At 45.7% G+C, this 16,952-nt stretch overlaps 1 long non-coding RNA gene across 6 annotated transcripts in view; it reads left to right on the forward strand.

The window, feature by feature from the left end:
* Positions 1–10,828: 10,828 nt before the first annotated feature.
* LOC144291472 (uncharacterized) overlaps positions 10,829–16,952 on the forward strand; it is a 151,544-nt gene continuing 145,420 nt past the window's right edge. For 5 of the 6 annotated variants that reach the window (XR_013358737.1, XR_013358739.1, XR_013358735.1 and 2 more), the window contains exon 1: positions 10,829–11,094. This is a non-coding gene — a long non-coding RNA (uncharacterized LOC144291472). The remainder of the gene's footprint in view (positions 11,095–16,952) is intronic. The other variant, XR_013358740.1, reaches the window with a different exon arrangement.

Consider the following 16,952-nt stretch of genomic DNA (forward strand, 5'->3'; position numbering starts at 1 on the left):
CTTCAGAGTAGAGATACTAGGATGTTTGATCACTTTCTTAAAAAAAGACAGAGAAGGAAAAAAAGAGGCCCAGGGGAGAGATCCTTTCCTTTCCTCCAAGTTAGGATACGGTGAAAGTGCCAGCTATAAAGTAGGACGAGAGCTTCTCATCAGGCTGTGCTGGCGCCTGACCTTAGACTTTCCAGCTTCCAAAACTGTGGGAAATAGATTTCAGTTGTTTGTAAGCAATATATTCATTAATTCATTATAACCTCAGGGATAAATTTACTCTCAATACTTGAAGGTTCCCTCCATCTTTCTATTTTTAAAAGCTGGCTTCAAAATTGACCAAATCATTCTTCATCTTCAGTTTTTTGGGTGGAGGTTTATCTTATTTATTTTCTTTAAAGATTTTATTTATTTGAGATGGAGAGAAAGAGCGAGCACACTAGCAGAGGCAGAGGGAGAAGGGACACAGGGCTCGATCCCAGGACTCTGGGATCATGACCTGAGTCAAAGGCAGATGCTTAACCAACCAAGCCAGCCAGGCCTCCTGGATGGAGATTTATATAAAAGAAGCAAGAGGCTGAGGGCCCCAGATAAGTGGTTCCTCAGGTGTGGGCTTTGCACCTCCAGGAGGAGGGAGGTTAATCACACTGTTGCAATGCATCCAGAAGGCTGTATTCTCACTCAGTATCTTCTCTTGTGGGATCAATAGTATTTTTACACACACACGTCGTGAAACCATAGGGTTAAATATAATTCACATTTAGGGTCGGCTTTTGAGATTATAGGTTTTCTTAATTGACAGGTACAAAAAGGGCATCTTGGGCCGCGTAGGGTGTTCTGTGACTCTCTATTGCAAAAGAAACTGCTCTCGTATTTTTAAATATTGGGAACTCCTGCCCTTAGCTAAAGTCGGATGACCAAGTAAGTGTTTGGAGACCAACCCTGGCCTTATACCATGAAAAATACTGGCTGTGATGCTGCTGTCCTTGGTTCAGTTTCTATACTGAAAGGAAAGATCAGTGGTCACAGGGCCAAGGTGAGTGATGATGCTCCTCAGCGGGCAGGGGCCTCACAAGGGCCCCCTGTGTGAGATTTTGGTGAATTTGTGGGCACTTGTTCTGCTCAATGCAAGAGGACAGAACTAAGTAAGTACTTACGATGGTTTTGTAGTGACTGAGAACCATTAGCCATTTCTTGGGATTGCTTGCCTCGGTTTTACTCATTGATCCATTGCTGTTTTCTTGCCCCTGACTGCCTCTGCCTCCACAAATTGAAGTTCAAGACCTTATGCAGAGAATTCCATGTTGCTTCCCCAAAGCTGTTCTGAAGGAAGAAGGGATGAGCTCCTATTTCCCAAGTGCTACATGCTGGGCTTAGCCCTTTAGCCCCTCTCAGATGGCGTGATCACAGAGAGGGATTTGGGGCTTGGACGGGGGGAGCAGCACCCTGATGGTTGCCACAACATAGATGGCACATCCAGGAACCAGTCTCGGGGTTGGAGATTTCTCAAACCCCTCCTTCCTTCCGTCCCCGCTTTATCTGTAACACACCAGTGCTTATTAACTACTTTGGATTTTTCGGTGCATTTATGTTTGTCATGGACACATGAGCTTCATTTTCCACTCAAGATTTCATTTACCTTCTCAAACAGGTGCCAATCCTTTGTCTTTGATTTTTTTTTTCCCCTGTAGCTAGGAACATCCAAATATAGGATCTGATATGTTCAGGTTTAGGCCTTGGAAATCTACTGATAAACAGACATATGTATTAGACAGTAAAGTTCTTTGCTTTGTGTTCCTAGTAAAGAGAGTGCTCCCGTGAGCAACAGAAACAAATTCCAAATGCAGACTCCTTGAACCCACCACGAACCCTTTGCTAAGGACACACATGTGTCTTAGTCTGATCGTCCCCAGGGACCCAAGTGTTGTCACGTGTTGGCCTGGGCTCCTTGTCCCTGTTTGGATGATCCCTTAGTCTTGGCGCCCCTCCGAATTGACGGTGTATGGAAACCCCACTGTCCAGCCTTGCTTGTTTGTCCTTTCCCCTTTGTTCTGTCTCCTGGTTCATCATTAATTCTGTCATTTTCCTACTGCTTGTCCACTTGGGGCCGTGAGCGGTAACAGACAGCTCAGAATTCTGACCTTTTCTGCTTCTCACATTCTTTTGCAGAAGCACTTAGTAAACAGCCAAGTTGAGAATTCCCATTGGCAAGAGAGTGTTGTTGCCTTCCAGGCCTGCGGGCCTGTTTGCTGGCGCTGGAGCTGCTGGGGTCACAGGCTCCCCTCCCCAAGTCCTCCCCATCCCTGGCCCCCCCATTCCTGAGCTCCCTCTTCAACCTGCGCCCCTCCCCAGCCCCTGGCCCAGGAGCCCTGCTACCACACCAAGGGCCTAGTGCGGTCCTGAGTGTGCCGCACACCTGGGCTGCCCCTGTGTGTAGTGGTTTACTACAACCTCACCCTCTTAGCCACTTTGGAGAGGGTGAAACTTTTGTGCCTCCCTGGCCAAAATCCAATGTCTTCCAAAGAAAAGAAGTGCATCTAGGAGGAAAGGAGGGGTGTGGAGGTCAAAGTTGGCAACACCAACATCTTTCAGATCTCTTGGTGGGAGTCAGTGGAGCCTCTCAGGGCTGAGGGCTTCTCTCTTGAATAAACACTCACGCTCACGAGGGCACAGTTGCTGACTCTAGGCTCCTGGAAACCTCTGGCTTGGAAGCTCTACAGCCCCTCAGGATTTCCTTCTCCAAGCCTTCCAGAACACATGGTGTTTCCCTGCCTTGCAAGGGATCCATCAACCCTCTCTTTGGTGTGTTTTACTGTTTCTTTGTCCTGGTGGCTGGGAGAGATTAGACCTTCAGCCACCCCAGGATCATTCTAGTGGCTCAGGAAAGTGAAAGCTAGGAGCAAACTGGACGGTGCTCGCGTGTAACGGGGACCTGCTCCATCTGCTACAGCCACAGAGGTGAGGCTGGCTGGTGGCTGGGGGTGACGGAGGTGAGCACACAGATGAGCTCCTAGATGCCTTGTACTAATTAGCTGATCATAACTCTTTATTTTTTTTAGCCACATAAAGTGAATCCTGCCCTTAGTCTTGTGAACTCAAGACATCCACTCACCCTTTCTGAAGACTACATGAAGATGCAGGTACACCTGCCAGGGTCGTCTCTTTCTTGGGGTGCTGCTCTGGTCTGGGATCCCCTTCATTGCTGCCCCTCTTGTCCATCTGCTCCTGCTGCTCTGGCTCTCTGTGCTCTGGTTTGCCCCAAAACACACATACGTGTTCTTCTTTCATTCCCCAAGGCTGCTATTGGGATATAGTGGTGAACGGATGACAGGAAGTCATCGTGAAAGAATTACAACATGGGGAAGGAAAGCATAAGTGAGAGGTTAGCTATCGCCGCTCCAACAGCATCTCCTGCAGCCCTGGCCAGCAGTCGTCTTGCTGTTGAGGTTGATTCCCCCACCAAGCTATCTATTTCCCCAGCCCCAGGCTCCTCACTGGGGAAGAACAGGGAGACTTTCTTCGCAGCCAGGTAGTGTCTCCTTAGGCGTGCATCACACCACCTAAGGCCTTGATTTTAACACTGTTTGGTTTCTTATGATCTTAGTCTCTTTTTCCATAGCAGGCTTTGGGCATTTCCTTTGTAAATTAAAAAGGAAACCACAGTGTTTTCCCCAATTAAAAAAAAACTCCAGATCTTCCCCAAAGATAAATCTGTTATACCACCTGGAATGCAGAAGTTGCCATCCGTCGCTTTTCAAGTAGCATTTACCCCAGGATGAAGATGACAGGGCCCCTGCACACAACCTGAGCATAGTAGGAGAGCCAATGAGAGAACCAACTTTGCAGCAGAGTATTTTGAGTGATGTGACAAGAGGTGTGCGTGGGCTGCTATAGGACCACACAGAAGGAAGCATTTAATTCCACCCACTGGTCCCTGGAAGGCTTTGCAGACTCACTCGAGTTAGGAATTTTCCAGCAAGATAATGGGAAGACAGCATTCCAAGCAGCTAGAAGAGGATGTGAAAATTATAGAAGCATTCCGGTTGGGGGAACATTAGGTGTTGGCAGGACAGGACCATGGTATGGAAAGATGGGCAAGGACCACGCGGCATGCTCAGAGTTGATGGGTAACCTTATAGTGGCAGTGCCATGATCAGATCTGTGCTGTGGAGACGGCCATGTGTCAGCACAGAGGATGGACTGAGGAGGAGGGAGGCAGGAGCTCAGATGTGGAGTCAACTGTGCCTTCAGCTGCAGTGATGAAGGCTTGAGCTCCAGTAGGGCATGGTGATCAGACAAATGGCGAGCCAAGAGACTTCATCTCTAATGTGTGTGTTTGGGGTGGGGTTGGGGCTACCCAGCGGACTCCCTGCATCAGCCAGCTTGCCTAGAACAGTGTCTGTGTTCAGCACATAGAAGCCAACCAATCCATATTGGCTGAAAGAATGAAGGGTGCAGCTGAACATTGGTGTCCCAAGATGTCCACAGTGACTGTCATTTCATATAAATGTGGCTGAGGACCCTTCGCCATACTGACATGTGTAATATGAGTTTTGGAGTAAATGTAACACCTTTTCCTCCATCACTGTAAAGGAATAATTTGAGGGTGGTTTAATACACACGTTACCAAGGTGTGGATGGAACGTAGGGCAAGCTTAAGTGATAGCAAAGGGCCTAGTAGTTGTCATCCCTCTAAGCCTCTGGAGACGCGGGGAGGTAGTGTTCCCACAGCCTGAAAGGAGGAAGTTACGTGCGGTGGGCTGCCTTGACAGCACCTGTAACCTCTTGTGGAGGTTCGCAGTCAGCTGGAAGAAGCTGAGGGAATAAATACCTCGTCATTGCTCTCTTCTCTCCCTCAGTCTGTTAGCAGGCCTTCTTATTGGCTGAATTCCACCAGCAGTGGAAGGTCAAGGGAGCCCGTGGCCCGTCCCAGACAGAGGACAGAGTTTCCTTGCCATTTCCAACAGGTCTGCCTTCTTTTTAGTTCAAGGTCAGAATGCATGTGGAGGCAAAGAGATTAGACTCTGGCCTGCCCTAATCTTCTGCTTCAACTGCTGCCTCAAAGCTACCCAGGCTTCAAATAGACTTGAGGCAGTTATGTGTCCCTTCTTTGCGCAGCCGAGGCCACTTTCTGACCTTACATAACTGGGTGGTACGCGACCACCTCACTGACGGGCCCAGATCAGTGGCCAAAAGAGAGAGAGTCCATTCAGTTGGGTGCTTAATTCACACAGTAGCAAAAGCAGAAGTATCTCCTTATCTGAAATTTGGTTAGAAAACATAAAGTCTCTGACATAATTAAGGGCTTTAGAGAAAAATCTGTGCCATGGTTGAATAGAAACCCACAGTGTGGTCAGCTTGAAGGGCGAGGGAAGTGATATTCGCTGGATGTCTACTGTGTTCAGATTCTGGGTCGGCGCTTTGTGTAACTGGGGCTCTCCGGTAATTGAACTTGGGAGGTCCGCATCACTCGTTACCAGTTAGTCATAGTTCTGGAAAAATGACTTTGATAAAACGTCCCATCTCTGTGCATTAACGTCTGTTAAACTAGAAAAAAAAATGTAGAACTTTGAAAAATTAAACTAATGTAAAACCTCTATGGGGAATTGCTGCCACAGCTGGATGGCACGCGTCAACTATTAAATAACAACACTTCACGAGGCAGCCGAGCGTGGAGCATGGTGTCCCACTGACGCCACAGAGAAATCTTACTAGAATGCAGAAGCTCAGTAGGCATTTGACTAGGCTAATAATACTGCATGGATATGTGAACCTATAATTTAGCCTCAGGATTTCTGCCCTTTGTTATCCTTCTCCGTTTGGTTTTCCCATATACTTTCTGACAAGGGAAATAAGGTTGTCATAAACCTTCTACCTTGGTTGGTGGATTCATTGCAAGCTGCGCAGCTTTCACTACAAACCACCGTAGGAGACAAGGAGGATAAATGTTACAATAGAATTTTATGCCGTTGAGCTTGGCGACCTTTTAATTTGTGGTGAGTGTCTTGATGTTCATGTGCGCACCCCCTCTCCTGGGAATTTTGTTTCTCCAGGTGAAGCCAACCAAAGAGAGTCTAACTTTGATCACTTTTCTTCAATAAAATCACAATGATGGAGGTGAATGGAGTAATGTATCTCTTTATTTGATTTTCTTTTTTTTTATTTTAAAGATTTTATTTATTTATTCATGAGAGACACACAGAGAGAGAGGCAGAGACACAGGCAGAGGGAGAAGCAGGCTCCATGCAGGGAGCCCGACATGGGACTCGATCCCAGGACCCCCGGATCATGGCCTGAGACAAAGGCAGATGCTCAACCACTATGCCCCCTGGGCGCCCCTTTGGTAGACTTCCTTGACCCATGAAGTTCCATTGCCCCAGTGAAGATGACAGCCTACCAGTGTTCAATGAGACAGGAGAATGCATCTCTTTAACACGATGCGATTAGAAGAAATATACTGGCCAGATGCTAACATTAAATTATGACCTTTCTGGCTTGGATTAAACGAAATTGAAATTGCATTGCAATCCATCAGGAGCTCTCCTTTTAAAAAATGTCACTTCTCTAGAAACTCTTTCTTTAACTGTGACTTTGGAAGCCCTAGTTAAGCAGTCAGGCACACATACAAAAAGAAAAAGTCCTTATTTTTGGAGACAATGTGTATTTGTTAACTCTTGCTCTTACCTGCTATGATACATACCCTAGGTCCTGATGAAATCACTCCCATCTCCCTCAGTGATTTCTGAAAACTTCCATGATGTGACTTAAGTGTTCTCACGAGCCTCGGCGGTCACTTACCCCTTGGTATCTCCTGGGCACCATACTTCCCACTCCTGCTTCTTCAGGACATAGCTGTATCCACCACATGCTGCTACTTATGTCACATCTGGTTGATGTCCTGGAGCACTTTGTCATCAAAGCTTTACTGCATTTTCTGAGCCCTCGGTGTACTCAGCTACGCTGTTTTAGGCTAGGAAATAAGGATAATGTTACTCCCTATTAGCCAGGTAATAAGGCAGGATTGCTTATGCTACCAAAACTGAACATATTTAGGGCAGCCTGAGTGGCTCAGCGGTTTAGCACCCCCTTCGGCCCAGGGCCTGATCCTGGAGTCCCGGGATCGAGTCCCACGTCGGGCTCCCTGCATGGAGCCTGCTTCTCCCTCTGCCTGTGTCTCTGCCTCTCTGTCTCTGTGTCTCTCATGAATAAATAAATAAAGTCTTAAAAAAAAGGAAAATGGAACATATTAAAAAAAATAAAAACAGCTCTTTTACTTTTAATTTGGAATCTATCTTTTCCCCCCAAGGACTATGAATTTATAGGGATATCCAGTGACAGACCCTGTGTTCTTTCTTGCTGGCCACTCACCTTCCTCTCCTTTTCTGTGTCAGTTTACTCCACAAGATCACCCAGTCTCTCAGGTGGCAATAAGCAATTGGCAATCCTGCCTCCCCAACCTTTTAAGACACACTCACATATGAGGCTTTAGCAGGGGATACCATTTGGATTTCCTCATTATAGGACTGAGGTTGAGTTGAAAATCACTGCTTTTAGACTCTCAAGCTCAGACCACGTAGACAGTGGGTTGAACTAAACTGGAGTGATGGCATCTGTTATCAGTGTTATGTGCCCCCTGCCCCTTCTGCCATTCCTTTGTTGATCCTAACGTCTCAGAACCTTAGAATGTGGCCATATTCAAGATGGGAGTCTTCGCAGAGGTAATTAAAGTAAAATGTGGTTCATCAATGTAGGCCCTAATCCATTCTGACTGGTACCCTTATAAGACAAGGAAATGTGTGCACAGACACACATGCACACACACACAGGGATAATGCTGTGAAGACACAGGGAGAAGATGGCTGTCTACAAGCCATGGAGAGAAGCCTGAAACAGATCCTTTCCTCATGGCCCTTAGGAGGAACCAATACTGCTGATACTTTGAGCTCAGACTTCTAGATTTCAGAACTGTGAGACAATGCATTTCTATTGTTGAAGACACCTGGTCTGTGGTCCTTGGTTATGGCAGCCCCAGCAGCCTTACAATATCCTAGGAACAGTTTACATCCTTGTGGTGCGGCAGGTCCTGAGAGGCTGAGTCTGCCTGCAGGGGTGGAAGCGACCACTCTGCGTGCTATGTGTGGTTTCTGAAAAGCCACAATGGTGGTAGATTGGAGAAGAGCCAGTGTCAAGGTGGGCCAGCCAGTGACAGGTGGTATTCTTGCAAGGAGGTGGAGCCCAGTGGTGCAAAGTCTGGACAAAGCAAGATGCTCAGACTCAGAAAGGCATACATCATTGTAGAGCATCTGTCAGAGCCCAGACTGAATGAAGAAATAATAATAGGGCTCTGGTTTTGAGGAGACTGAGGATGAGATAGAGAGCACAGGAGGACCAAGTGGCTGGAAACAGGAGGAATGCGGGCACCTGGTCATAGTGGAAGGCTCTAGTTACTAGAATCTGAAGTCAGATTGGGTCTACCAAGGTCATTTTCCATCCCAAATACATTTCTGAGCTGAATGTCCCTAAATAAGCCCTGACTAGGAATAGATGGGGTCCTAGTGTCCAAAGCAAGCCTCAACCTATAAGAAATAATGTCAAATGGCTTTAGCAATGAGTGGTAGTGGCCCAGGGAGGCAGGGAGGTCATTACGCTGACAATACAATTCTGCTGAACGAACAAGAGGATACATCTTCCATAGGAGCCATTTGCTTGGTACGCTTATTAATTTCCAATGTGCCATTCTGGGATCTTTCCCAGAAATGTTATCCATGACTCCTGGGAAGAATTTTTCCAAGCAGGTGTCACTGCTTTGCTGCTCATAGAGGGAACTTCCGAAAGCAACAGGAGTTGCCTTTCGTGTACCAGATATCCCAGGCAGAAGCAAAAATGCCCAACATAGTTGAGATTGTAGAAAATGTAACTAGGGTTTTAGCTTAGTTTGGCCTGTAAATGGAAGATAATTTAAGCCCATTGCTCCACTGGGTCGTGAAAATAATCTGAGCTACTAGCAGAGGACATGGCCTCAGATTTGTTGGGCTTAATACTCTAGAACAGCACTTTTCAAACATTTTGCAGCTATAGAATCCCTTATTAAAATGAATTCTTGAGAGGAACTTGAAATATGACAGTGGTGGGGGGGGAGCAGATTTAATTGGAGCTGGAGCATGAGGCCCACATCCTATTCAGTCTCAACCTCCACTTAGAATTTTTGGTGGAATAGAGTTTGAATGCCACACAGAGCATGTATGTCCCTCAAAAAAGAGTAGCCCATTCATTAATTAACTGGCCAAGTTAATATATTATGGATATTGAAAAGTCTAGGAAATATTTAGATTTTTAAACCATGAGACATGTCCCAATTATTTGCTGTTTTTGAAAAAACCATCCCAATGCTTAATGGCTTGAAATGGCAACACTCATTTAATTTGTTTGCAAATTGCCATTTGGTGGGTTTGCCGGGGTAGCTCTGTTCTACTGGCCTCAGGTTGGGGTGGCTCAACAGGGGCTGGAGCTTTTACCTTCAAGATGGTTCACTTATATGGTTGGCTAGTTGGTGCAACTGTCAGCTGAGAGCTGTTGGAGCCTTGACTCATTTCCTCTTTGGGCTTCTTATACTTCTCCAGCATGGTAACTGGGTTCCAAGAATTATTGTTCCAGGACAGGCAGTGGAAGCATCTTATAAGAACTAGGCTTGGAAACTGGCACGGTGCCATTTTTACTTTATTCAATTGGCCAAAGTAGTTACAGAGCCTACCCACATGCAAGGGGACTGTACTTCTTCATAGCAAGAGTGTCAAAAAATTGGTGGCCATCTTTATGCCACCTAATGGTCTTTTCTCTTTTTCCCTTTCTCTTTTTAATATCAATATCCTCTTCCTCCTCAATAATGACAAATATGTATGGAATTATTACCGCTTACCAGACACTGTTCAGTGTTCAGCAGCACCTAAGGGAGAAGATATAATCACATATTGGCAAGAGAAGCTTTACTTCCTGTACGATCCATTGTTGAAAGAAGAGGAAAGACAAAATCAATGCCTCAAATGTGAAGGGTCAAGAGCAAAAATTTCAAGAGACAAGGGGATCCCTGGGTGGCTCAGTGGTTGAGTGTCTGCCTTCAGCTCAGGGAGTGATCTGGGTCCCGGGATCGAGTCCTGCATCGGGCTTCCCACAGGGAGTCTGCTTCTCCCTCTGCCTGTGTCTCTGCATCTCTCATAAATAAATAAAATCTTAAAGGAAAAAAGAGTCCATTATTGAAGAGAAAGAATCACTACAATTCCTTACATTTAACAAATAACTAAATATTGCCTGTTTGCATGTGCTGGACGCTGGAGGGAAAAACAAGATCAGTAAGACTCAGGCCTTACCTTCAGTGAGTTTAGAGTCCATGGCTATTATGCAAGACAGGACTCGGCCCGTTCTATTGTAGGTCTATAAGCAGTGTATCAGGAAAGCATGCTGAAGAGGAGATGGGTTTTGGCTGGAGGGGGATGGAGACGGATTCATGGGGGGAGGCGGCAGCTAAAGGAGTCTCAAACGAGCGCTGAGAATGAAGAATATTCCAAGGCAGAGGGATCTGGTGAGCAGATGCTCAGAGGTTGGAAAATAGGGGGTTTGTTTAGAAACCAGTGCTTCAGGTGTTTTGGCAGGAGTTTTTACACACATGAAGGAGAATTAAGGATAATAATGTCGGAAAGCTGGGTTGGGGCCTTTGTCAGGAAGGTCCCAGGATTATTTAAAAACCTTGAAAGCTCTGGTTTGGAATATTTAACATTTTCATATTTTATTTGAGAATAAAAATGTGTTCTGAGCTCACAGAGATGCAGAGTTCCGGAATGCTGTCTATAGCTGCCAAGAAAGGAAATATCGCCTCGCAGAAGAGACTAGCTGGAGATGTGGGGCAGTTCTTTCTGCGTCTTTGTCCAGCGCCGGTGTGGCTGAAGGCTCTTGGAGATATTCCATTTCCTGCTGAAAACTTTGAGTGAGGATTATCGCCTTTTCCTACGCTTTTCTCTTAGAATCTCAAAGGCCTGCCTGCTGGTGTGGAAAAGGCTTCCAGAATAGCTCTTGCTCACTTTGGGTGAGATGCTTATGGTCGGCTAGAGAAAAGTAAGCAGCATATGGACCCGAGGATCTATAGAAGTGGCTGCTGTTCCTGGGTCTGCTGCCAGTTGACAGCAGGCTCTTGGAGAAGAACAAAGAAGCAGATTTATGTGCTGGGGGTGCCATAGGAAAGTATTTTTCAAATTAGAGGTCAGGGTAGCTGGGGGTCCTTTGCGGTCTAGGGGCCGAGAGGAGAAGAAGAGTGTCAGTGATTATTTTGAGTTAGAAGACGCTGCCATAACCAGAATCGCTGCCACAGGGAACATAAGAAATCACTTCAAAGGGAAATAAGAAGGTTGGCATCAGGTGGTTAGTAGGTAATAGCAAGGCCTGCAAACATTTTGAAGGGAAAGATAAAATGCTTCGGGAGCTGTAAAGACATAGGAACGAAGGAAAAAAGGAAACAGTCCTTTAAAACTTTATTTCGATATTCCTAAATTTGGTTAGAAAAATTGAGGAAGGTCTTTAGGAATGAGGTAGGAAAAATCCTGGTCGTCAGATTATCAATGCATCTTTTATTTTGATTACATTCTTGGCCCGTATGCTTGTGAGGAAACAAAACTATAAATTAAAATAATGTAAACCCCACTTTCTGGCATTTTGTGTACAAAGAGAGAGGTCATTTCATTTTGCCAGGGGAACTTCCCCCCCACTCGGGACATCCCTCTGTCCCACAAAAAGGAACCCCCATTAAGTCACCCTGTGAGGGTGGAGTAGTCACTGCAGGGTCACACCATAGAATTTGTTATGTGCGTGTTGCTCTTCCCTCTCCCCAGAGTCGTGACCTATTTGAGGCCTGTGTCGCGAGTCTACACAGAGGGCTCATCAAAATGTGTAGTTATCTGGCTTATTTTCCTTTCCTTTCCTCCTCTCTATTTCTCTGCTTCCCTCCCCTCAAACTAGGATGGAAGTTTCCTAAGAGCAGGGACGTTGCTTGTGTCGCCCATTGTCTGAATATCAAGTATGTAGCGCAGTGACTGGGCAGGCCCCCCCTCTGCAGAGAGGGGTTTAATGGGTCAATGGGACCTGCCTTCACCCAGAGATAATTTTTCCACAACTTTTGGAAGAAACACTTTCTAGCTTGCAAGTCATGTGGTGTAACTTCCTAGAAATTGTGTCTCGGTTTTGAAACATACACAACGAGGCCCAAGAATGCGGAGGAAGGGGAGTTGAGTTGTGAATGGCAATAGAGCCATAAACGTACGGGAAGAAATGGTAGTTGGACATCAGGGTGAATGAGAGGTATCATCTTTGTGAGGGTGACAGGTCCGAGGGGAGGGGACAAACGAATTGGAAGCACCCTACTTTTGCATGATGTTGTTCAGAGTTCTCAGAAGGAAAACAGATCAGCACTGAAGAACAGGCTGCCCAGAGTCAGGAGAGCCTGTTGGTGGAACTAGATTCAGGGTTTCCCCCACCGATTATGAGGTATGCGAGGGACCGCCATTCTGTCCTAGTATATGGCACCCTTGTGTCTACAAGACGCACAGCGAGAGTTTGAAGGAATCGCTTCATGGAGGATGGGAGGATATTCCTGCTGTCTGTGTGATGGGACAGTTAGTGGTTCCCAAGGTAGAGTGCCAGAGAGGTGAATAACTAAAGGTTTAAAGGAAATTCCTAGCTTTCAGACTGTCTGAGTTGAATTCAAACAGGTGAGTAGTCGCCCTAAAAATATGAACCCTTTTATTTTCCACTTTTCTTTTAATTTTAAAAAATATATCCACAGAGCTGAGTGTCTGGAGGCACGCTTGGAGACTTGGTTTGCTGTCATTGGAGGCCATTTCCTTTACAAACACAAAATTCCCAGGGAAGTTATATGTCTGTCATCTTTCTCTGCCGAAAGCTGTCAGTTTCTTTGGGATTAAGAAGCCAGGGTTGGCTTGGTGTTACTTGCACTGGGTAGAACAATCATTTCTCCAGGCTCCGTGGTGTGACTGGGCCTTGTGTAAGAAGCAGAGGGAAACTCTGTGTCTTTGCTGGTTGTGCAAAGGCCACACCTCTGCTAAGAGCCCACTTGCAAAAGCCATTGTAAGCACAAATAGACTGTGGTGCCACAGTAATCCTGTAAATTCAAGGGCATGGAATTAGGGGAAGTGGGGGAGGGGTGTCTTTTGGTTCAGCCAAACACATACCCAGCAAATGTGTGTGAAGATGGTTTTTTTTTTTTTTCCTTACCACTAATAGCCTAGACGGATCCTTAGCAGGACCACGGGAATAGCTAATTTATGTGAGGAAATTTAGTACAGTGGTGGCATGCTCACAAGTTGGACTTTTATTTTTAAAAGTTGTGTGGCATTTTAACTTATTAACAGAACAGTTTCAGTCAAGATGAGGTCTTTTGAATTACTGATGATTTGCATGGTTCCTTTTTGCCACGTCCTCATATGAAATATGGTAGGGCATTCTCTGTTCCACATTTTAATTAATCTTTCAACTCTATTTATCTATGAGAGAGCAGAGATTTTCAATTGCTTTAAATAGAAGACAACATTAAAACCCAGAGCAGGCCAGAAAAGTCTAAGCTAAGTGAGTGTTTCACTTTGAATGAGGTTGTTTAGGATTTTAAAGTCCTATAACTTGTGATCTTCAAATGTCTTTTGAAGATGAATTGTGGGCATGACAGTATAATAGGGTCAGTCCTCAACTGATGGTGGGTAATTGAAGTGCACAGACAATAATACCACGTCCTCTCCAACCAGTGGTTGTAATCCCTCCACATGCCCACCCCTCACCTCATATTTGTTGGAAATCTTAACAGGAAGCAAAATGACATTGCTCAAGTTTCCTGATTAGGTTGTCTTAGTCTGTTCAGGCTGCCGTGGATGGGTGGCTTGTAAGCCACATACATTTAATCTCGCACAGTTTTAGGCTGGGAAGTTCTAGATCAAGGTGTCCAAAGATTTGGTGTTTGGTGAGAACCTGCTTTCTGGGTCACAGACTGTAGACTTCTCATTGTGACCCCCCATGGTGGAAGGGGCAACGGAGTTCTCTGGGGTCTCTCTTAAGGACACTAATCCCATTTACAGGGGCTCTGCTTTCATGACCTAATCACCTCGCAAAGGCCCCACCTCCAAATTCCCTAACCCTGGGGGTCAGGTTTTAATATATGAATTCTGGAGGGACTCAAGTTCAATTGATAACAAGATTTGCTGGTGTGCAGTGAGGTAGAGGGCAGGGTAAATAATAGGAGGGAGGAGAGAAAAGGAGGACAATGAGACAAAAAGTAGACAGCTAAACTGTCTCCAGCACCCTGGTCGCTACAGTGGTCATTTCTGATTGGAGCTCTCCACACCCCAGGCTTTTCCTGCCCAGTGCCCAGCTCTTATCAGCTGAGAGGGCTTCAGCTTGTCCAGGCAGGAATGACCCTTGAGAACCCCAGCTTGGCTGCTCTGTTGTCAAATGGACACATGCAGATATTGGTTGCCCTTTGGCTTTCTGGAGACTCTCAGCTAGAGGCCTTTGTTCTGGTTTTGGACCTTTTGTGGAATCTAAGGAATCCATCTACCTTCTCCTTGGTGCCTGCCAAGCCAATCTCTCCACTGCTCCTTTCTCTAGTAGCAAAGATAAACGAAAATCCCATTATTCAGCTCATGGTATTGTGATGGCAGTTTCCTTTGAGCTTCTTTGCAAAACCCTGCTTGCTTTAGAGCCGTACATCATATTGGATCCATTGAGAGCCATTATTTATCTGACAGGATATTTATAAAAGCCAGCATTAGCTGCAGCTCCAAGTCAATATGTTTCTCTCTTGCTGACACACATCACACCAACAGGCTTGAAATATTTAAATACAATAGTCCCTTCAGGAAATCATTAATTTTTCTATCACCACTAGAAGTGATAATTTGATGGAAATGGATTTAGTTGGAAGAGTTGAGTCAACCGGAGTGGATACTTTCAAGTGTCTGGACTTCAGAGAAGCCTGCGAGGAACGCAGTGAGGGTCCAGTGAGGACCAGAATCCAGAGCCCCAGCACCATCCCACCCAATTCAGTCAGAAGGACTGGCCCTCCAGAAGAAAACGTTTAAATATCAAGGACGGGAAAGGAAACAGAGGCCAAACCCCCTCGTTACAGCCCTGTCTGTCTCTTTCTGTCCCAGCCTGCCTCCCTCCAGCTCCTCTTCTCTCACTCTCCTTTGCCCTCCTCTCTCTTTTATCCCACCTCTCTATTTTTGTCTGCCTCTTCCCCTGGCTTCCTCTTTTGTTCTTTGATCTCCCTCTTCCCTTATTCATGTTCCCTGCTGTGTGTGGCTGCGCTGAAATTGAGGACAGTCTTAAGTGTCTGCACCACTGTCACCGCTCCGGAGAGGGGAGGGGTCGGGGACACACAGTATGTGTGCACCTGGCTGATGGCTTGATCCTGCCCCAGGGTTCCTCATACATAATTCATGCAGAAAGTTTCCTTGATCCTTCACAATGTGGGACATGGAGTCAAAGTTTTGAAACTTTCTGGACTGGTGAAGGCCTTGGGCCTTGACTAAGCGAACAGTACCTTGTGTTCCTGTATATGTTTCCTGACCAGCGGAAAGCACACAATCCCCAAGCTAGCATTATGTTCTTTCCCAAAGCAGCTTCGAACTAGCCTTTCTATACCAGAAATCGCCCGTAATGGCCTTGAAGGTGAGGCAAGCAGTAAGACAGGAAACACGTTTCCCTGTAGTTCTTGGTGACAAATCTTTTTTGAGCCAGGAAAATGGGAAAAACAAACAATTCACTGTAGAATTAAATGATCATGTTGGATCAACCTTGCCATTTTTCTCTCAGCCACATGTACAGTGAAGAAGGAAACCAGAAGCCCAGAGGAGCTGTAGGCCAAATGGTGAGGAGGATCCTCCATTGCCTTCTATTTATTTATTTATTTATTTATTTATTTATTTATTTATTTATTTATTTTCGTCCATTGCCTTCTGCAGTGCTGTCCACCTTAGTAGCAGCACTACTGGGACCACCAGCCCTGTTCCTCCCCTTTTGCTCCCTTATCAAAACAACCTTCTCCTGTATCCCATTACTTCTGTTCTTTCTTTTGACCTAGGGTCAACTCTAGTTGTAATTAACTCAGCTCTAGGCCATTAAAAAAAAAAAAAAAAAAAGAATAACTCCCTAAATTCTGAGTTCAGAGACTATACAACATACTTGGGATTTAGCTGAAGAGAGAGAGAAAAAGCCAGCAAATAAAAGTAGTTTATGATTGAAAGTGCAAGGAGTAAGCAAAGAGAGAAGCTCACTCTAAGCGGTAGTGGAAAAAGGTTCGACTAGGAGGTGGGCATTTGAGTATAATCTTGGAGGATGGACTGGATTGTCAAGAATGGAGAGGACAGAGCAGGGCAGAGGGGTAGAGAGGCAACAGAGCTTCAGCGAGGGCCTGGCATTAGGACAGAGAGTGTAAACCCTTCTTCAGGGTATTTGCTCTTGGGGAAGGATTCCCTACTGGTGTGAATTTCAGGCTTCAAGACAAGTGGGTGGGAACTACGTGCATGGGCTGGTGGTCCTCACTTCAGTGTGCAGATGGTGATTCTCCACCAATGCTTACAGGAAATTCTGCAGAGTAGCCTATCTGGCCAGCCACTTACCATGACTTTTTACCAATGAAGTCTTGTAAATGTAGCCTTCCTCCCTCTCGTTGTCTAGGAAAATGTCATTGTTAAACCCACAGGGCTTACTTGGTGCCAGTTGTGAGATGTATCTCCTGTTATTCTTGCTGAGAAAGCCATTTAATCTCTGGATTCAACCTCAGAGTCCGTGAAGAAAGAAGTGATTTAAGGTTTAAGAGCGCCAACGGTAGCATTCAGGCGTCAAACCATCTTTCTGGGTTGACTTACCTCAAAGTTCACTCAGAGGCATTTGAGCGGACAAGGACCTTAGAG

This window comes from Canis aureus, chromosome 20 (assembly GCF_053574225.1).
Source record: "Canis aureus isolate CA01 chromosome 20, VMU_Caureus_v.1.0, whole genome shotgun sequence".
In the NCBI taxonomy this organism is placed as follows: Eukaryota; Metazoa; Chordata; class Mammalia; order Carnivora; family Canidae; genus Canis; species Canis aureus.